The 6,436-nt window shown below is 35.9% G+C and overlaps 1 pseudogene; it reads right to left on the reverse strand.

The window, feature by feature from the left end:
* Positions 1-388: 388 nt before the first annotated feature.
* On the reverse strand, positions 389-5,677 carry LOC111404418 (annotated as a pseudogene).
* Between the last annotated feature and the right edge of the window lie 759 nt (positions 5,678-6,436).

Genomic DNA, 6,436 nt, shown 5'->3' on the forward strand with positions numbered 1-6,436 from the left:
CGGGCCTTAACGCCCCTAAAGAAGGACGCTAGAGTCCTCTCACTGAAGATATGCATTCAAGATGCAGCTGGTTCTTTGGCACAAATATAACATAGAATTATCAAATTTCTTATTTCAACTTGTCAACAAAAAATATTTAAAATTGTTAATAGAGATGAGATGAGAGGATTGTGCAAGACATATTCAAGGGCTACAAGACTGTTTTCACTAAATCAACAATTTGAAGAGGCTAATCAGATGCACTATTCTCGACAATGATTATTGTAAGCCACCAATCAATGGAACCCCATCTAACATAAGAAATCCTGCAAATAATGAAAAAGAAATCAAGTGTGAAACATCATGCCTCAGTACTTTATACAGACAAATGAAACGATGAACTTGTATATATTTACTCACACAGGTTAATAGAACCATCTTTCATCAACTTTATGCTAAGACTATTTAATCTCCCTCTTGAGTTATACTGAGAAGCCTTTCTCCAGTCCATACCCGTTTTCATCATAGCAACAAATTCATCATAACTGATTCTTCCATCCTGCATTCATAATTGAATGATTGAAAATAAACTCATCTACTTTGTAAATTCAATGCTTAGGAATTTGTTTTCACCTTGTCTGAGTCAACCTCCTAGAATACGTCCTTTGCTACATTTGCACAATCATCTGCTCTGTCCTCCATTAAGGAATCTTGAAGCTCATCTGGCTCAATATAACCATTGCCATCTTTGTCGAAATAGGAAAATGCCTTGTGGAGACGCTCATCGTTGGTATTCTTTGTAGATGGAGTGAAATGGCAAGAAATTCTCCATAGTTCGTGGTTCCTTATCCATTCATGTCTACCAGTAGCAATATAGAGAATTGAGAAAACAAGAGACTTTGAATAGCTCTTACATAAAAACTGAGGGTACATTCAACCAGATTTCTTTTTTCAATAGAGTTATAATTTGAGTTTAACTTTCATTGAAAATTAATCAGATCCAAGTCCAGGCTTGGATCATATCTGTTCACAGCCACCATCTAACACTCATTCCAGATAGTTGGAAGAATCTCATCATATTGGGCAGTATGTATGTGATATACTCAGTCTGTGTGATGCGTTGGTTTTAAACTACTGGTACCTGTTGGAGTATTGCTATGCAATTATCGGGGTATGAAGCAAGGCATTATATATTTGTATGTCCAAGCAGGCTGAGTAGAGATATAGTTTGTGGTGTTTGCATGCAGGGTAACGGTTAAATTGTATTGGCCAAAGCAAGTTAAGGAATTCAATACTGTATATTTTCCTTTTTGTTCTCATGTTAATTTGAAAACAAGCGAACATATAAAATCCTCATACAACACCTAAAGCTTACGCAATCAACAATGTTCTTTATCTACCTTTTCACTTCAGTTCTCTCTTCATTTCAATCACCCTTCAGTTCTCTCTTCATTTCAATCACCCTATATGTTCTTCTGGAAACTTCTTAATAGTGAAAAGGAGAAATGGATGGATCCATTTTCCGTACTAATACCATATCCCTTGGAAAAAAATTGCTCAGAATTTAATGGCTGTAAGAATATGTGAACTCTCAAGCTCACATCATTGGGAAGCTCTATAATCGTTTAAACAATATGGAAGAAAACTTGTAAATAGAACAATTGTTTGTATGTCTCAACAATGCAAAGCAGGCTGTAGACTCACAGCTTCAATAAGCATTTGTACTTCAGAATCCGCCAGCTGTGAATTGAAATTTTGTAATCCAACCTTTGAGTTCTTCAGTTGAAACAATACCATCATCAACAGTGTCTATCTAGTCTTCGACTTCTTCATTGGACAAGAAATCAGCAATTACCTAATCATAGATACAAAAGCTCAAATGTTTTTCTGGAGCATCTTCATTGGAGAAAAGTACAAAAGAAGCTATACTAGTAAATCAACCCTCAGAGCCTTCCTTTTGAACCCTACTCATCAACGAGAATTGCTTGAGTCTTGACTTGACGACGTCTCCAAGAGGAAAATTCGGAGCCTTCTTTGCATTTTGAAGCCAAGGATGTTCTTTTAACAGAAACAATTCTCCATTAGGTCACGCTTAAGAAAAATCAATCATATATGCTTCAAATATGATCTAAAGTTTCAAGGCATCTTAAACCTCTAGGAAATCTGCATCAATATCATTGTTAGATCAGACAACTATTTGGGGTTTCTTGATGCCTCCAGAAATAGCAGTTTGAAGCAGAATACTCAATAACCAACTATATCGTAACTTCATTTTTACCCTCAAATGTTTTCCTTTCTGTTTAGAGTAAATTTATTAGAACAGTGACCTAGCTAAAAGGTTCCTTTTGTAGGACGTATTGGAAACATAGCTTTGCCATGATCAAATCCATACAAGATTGCAGGATGAGCTCCCATAATCCACTGGCTAAGGAAGGGGATGAAGTATAAGACCATTTATCTTACAATAAACAAATAGCTAGGAATCGAAGCTGGGTGCAGAAATTTAGATTTCGAAGCTCCGTCTCAACCAAACTATAGTAAGAATAGATTCTCTTAGAACAAATTTATAGATACTTTTTTATTCTTGATCAATTACCAAGAAAACACAAACCACATATCACGGACCTGAAAACTATTACACATCATCTGATATTATCTGGTACAATATCTGCTCCACTCAATCTGACAATGCAAAGATCATTTTTTTTTTCCTTATGGAGCATGGTTCTCATGGCCAGCTTGTTTGATAGTTATTGTAATCAATTAATAATTAAATAATAGATCTACCATTTAATTGCATTAATTATATATAAAAGTATTTATGTCCAAAGTCGATTGGACCTAGGGCATAATATTTACATAATCAATTATACATGCATAATGGGACACAGATTTAGAGCAAAAGAATTGTATTGACAAATAGTAAAATGACAACTTAAAAAGTAGAAAGCATTTGAGTTTCAATAAAGAAGGTAGCCAAACAAAAAATGAACACTAATGCCCCAAGAAATACGTAAATGCACAAAGCGTGAAATAGAAGATTAGAGAATGGTGGTTGTCTCAAGAAAACAAATTTAAAGCATAATGAAAAAGGATTTTTCTTACTCATCAAATAACTTAGCAAACATGAACAATATTTTACCCAGAATTTGTTTTGCAGAGAGTCGAAGCTTAGGATCTGGCTCCAACATTTGTCGTATAAGACTCTTGGCACTTTCTGAAATGCTTGGCCATGGATTCCTTTCGAAGTCTATTTTCCCATGTATAATGGCCAGAGCAACGCCTTGTTCAAATCTTGTGGAAAAAACTTGCCGTAGACTGGTGATTAATCATGGTTACAAATGTGAGTCAAAAAAAGGAAGGAAAAATGTATAATTATTCAGAAAGGCTGGTCTGAACTGGAATGCCAAAAAAACGTGATTTCTAATAATATAAATCATTAAAGTTGAAATGGATACAGTCCTAACACGACAAACTCTATAGAACTGGAAGGCAGATGGAAACTATGCAGCAAGTGTAAGCCTACGAGAACAAGAAGTCGCTACAGAGAGGCTATTTTGAGGAAATTCAATATACCAGCCCAAAATGGAGGAACCCCACACAACGAGATATAGAGAATAACTCCAACGCTCCATATATCTATTTCTGGTCCATAGTTTTGCTTGAGCACTTCTGAAGCCGTATAGTAAGGACTTCCCACAATTTCAGAGAACTTCTCACCTAAATTTCAAGAGTTAAACCACTTTGTTACCAACTTATACATTAAGATCATCAAACAGATACAATTTGTGTTTAGATCTAAAAAGGAAATTACAAGGTACTTGATTAGTTGATTTGATATATAAGCATTTTTCAGCATATGCATGATTGTTAAACAAATTGAATAAATATAGAATACTAAGTATGGCCTTCTTCCATTTATTCTGCCTAAAACTACAATATTAATAAGCTTCCAATTTATTAATCATAGGGTTAAAACCCATAACGAAGCTAAGTTCCAACCTGTATGCCATTGACAAAGTCAATCTTGATTCTTACTTGTAACCAAATAATCAATGTTGGGCAAAGTTTATTTCCTTTTGTCGCACCTTTCCTCACATTTGACCTGGGCTGACATCTGAGCTCAATGAACAAATATTACAGAACTGAGACAGACCAGAGACAAATGCAAATGGCTTGAAGACAATGAAGAGCCAAGTCAAATGAAACTCTGATACAATGTTATCCAAGATAATTTTGTGGAGTATTGCATCTCACTTCTAAGCCATTCTAGAACTGTATCAAGCAACAATTGAGGTCTTTTTGTCTTTCTTCACAGTTCACACTGTAATTCTTACAGAAGTTCTAAACGATAAAAAATAATTAATATATAGAGAGAGAGAGAGAGAGCAGAATCCTATACCATAGAAGTTCTTCTAATTCCATTTTTCTTTTCTGGGGATCAGAATCTCTCGAGGAAATTCTAAGCACAAAATTGATTTCTAGGTGTTATTGTTGCGTCCAATCGTCGTCTGTTGGTTCCTTTGGGCAAGTTGCTGACTGCTAACAAGCACAAAACTAACTCATATTAAGCCCTTGTTTCAGTTTCATTTTTTTCATTGACGTACATTCTTTAACAGTAATTTCACTCCATTTTAATCTAATATTCTTTAACAAAATAATATTATACGTAAATTCATGACTTTTCTTTATTTTTAAACACTCATTTTCTATAAATACGCTATTAAAAATGCATTTTTTTGTTAGGAATGGTGCTCAAAAAAGGGCTAAATTTTTCCAAGCAATATATTTTTCCTAAAAATATATGTATAACTCCTATACTTCAATTTCTGCTGCACTCTTAAAGTTTACAAAATACCTTACAACTGTGGTGATATGTGTTGGAAGAAAGCGGGTCACCCATGTGGGTTGACCCGATCCGGTTTTCATGGAAATGAGTTTTGGAGGGAGGAGTTAAAAAATTGAATTTAAAAGTTGTTAGGCAATTTGTTATCAAACGACCTCCCAGACAATGATATAATCTCGATTTTATTTAGTATAAGTCGGCATTGGCCATATGATTGAACTATATGTCGATACTATCATCGAGACAACCCAACTCAATTTTCTACGGACTTTTAGAAGCAACCTATTTTAATGGTGTTGCTCGTGGTCTGTCTCATTTACTTGGATGGCTACGATATCCATTTGAAGTTCATTATCTTTGTGCTGAGCCTTTTTTGGGCCACTAAGTTAATCTACCCTAACTTACCTTTTTTTGGTCACTTCCTTAGTCTATAACTCTCGGCTCCCCTATGCCTCCAATATGCCGTCTTCTCCACCTCTCTCTATGACCTCCTCTCTGCTGATTCTCGGCCTCTTTTCTCTCAAGCAACCTGTGTGGTTTTCTCTTGGGTTATATTGTTCTCATCTTGGCCAACTCTTTGTGGGTATGAATAGCAACCGTAGGTGGGGAGAAGAAATGTGAAAGTTGGGTGTGTCTCAATCGTGGTAGTGTCGACTTTGGTGGAAACTGAGCCCGGTATCACTTTAGGTATTGCTGGATTTTAGCCTCATAACTAGTATCAAAGCGTGGGTCATCTTCTCCAGCAAGAAATCGACCATAGAAGGCGGCTGGTTTGCGATTTTGCAAAAGGGACCGAACTTGCAACTGCCTTTTTCGGACAAACGGCTGACTTGCAGAAGAAACTAAGGCCATATTCGAACTCAGCAGGTCGAGGCGCCCCCTGTAAGGCAGCGCGTGGAGGAGCTCCTGCGTGGTTTTTTCGTGCCATTCCACTTATTTTGATTTCCTAAACGTACTAATGTGTTTGATTTAGTGTTTCAGGTTGTGCAGAAAATTTTGGACGATTTTGTCCCAGATTACAATCTGCATTTGTTGCTGAACGAACTGTTATATTTGTTGAATCTTAGGCGAATAGTGGTGGCCCTAAAGCAGCAAATTTGTATATCTCCACGTTACGGACTCAAATAGGTCCGCTTTGGTAAATTAGATAAAACCTTTATATTTTTGCACTAACAGATCATCGTGTGGGGTGATAATTAAGTTTGGGGGTTGCCATTGCTTGGCAACCATTGCTTGTGCTAGAAATTAGGGTTACGTGATCTTGATTATTTGATTGAGTATTTGTCTTTTAGTTAAATCAGTATTTGAGTTTTAGTGATATAATTGCAGTGAAATTATTTATCTGTTAGACATAGTTTTCTGTTGCATTATTATTTCCGCTGCTTATCCATTCCGTTAGAATTACCGTGACCTTACCCGTTTCAAACATTCCTTTGATCTAAGACCCCGAGTCTTACGAAATCTTGGAAATCTAGAACGGCGTATATTGTATGAAACCCTAGAACTATTTTGTGTGGTTTGATTGTGTTTTGTGCACTCTTTGACTATTGTGTAAAGATGACAACTCACAACTTTGATTTGTGGATTTTTAACGGAAATGGTGATTTTTCT

This window comes from Olea europaea, chromosome 11 (genome assembly GCF_002742605.1).
Source record: "Olea europaea var. sylvestris chromosome 11, O_europaea_v1, whole genome shotgun sequence".
In the NCBI taxonomy this organism is placed as follows: Eukaryota; Viridiplantae; Streptophyta; class Magnoliopsida; order Lamiales; family Oleaceae; genus Olea; species Olea europaea.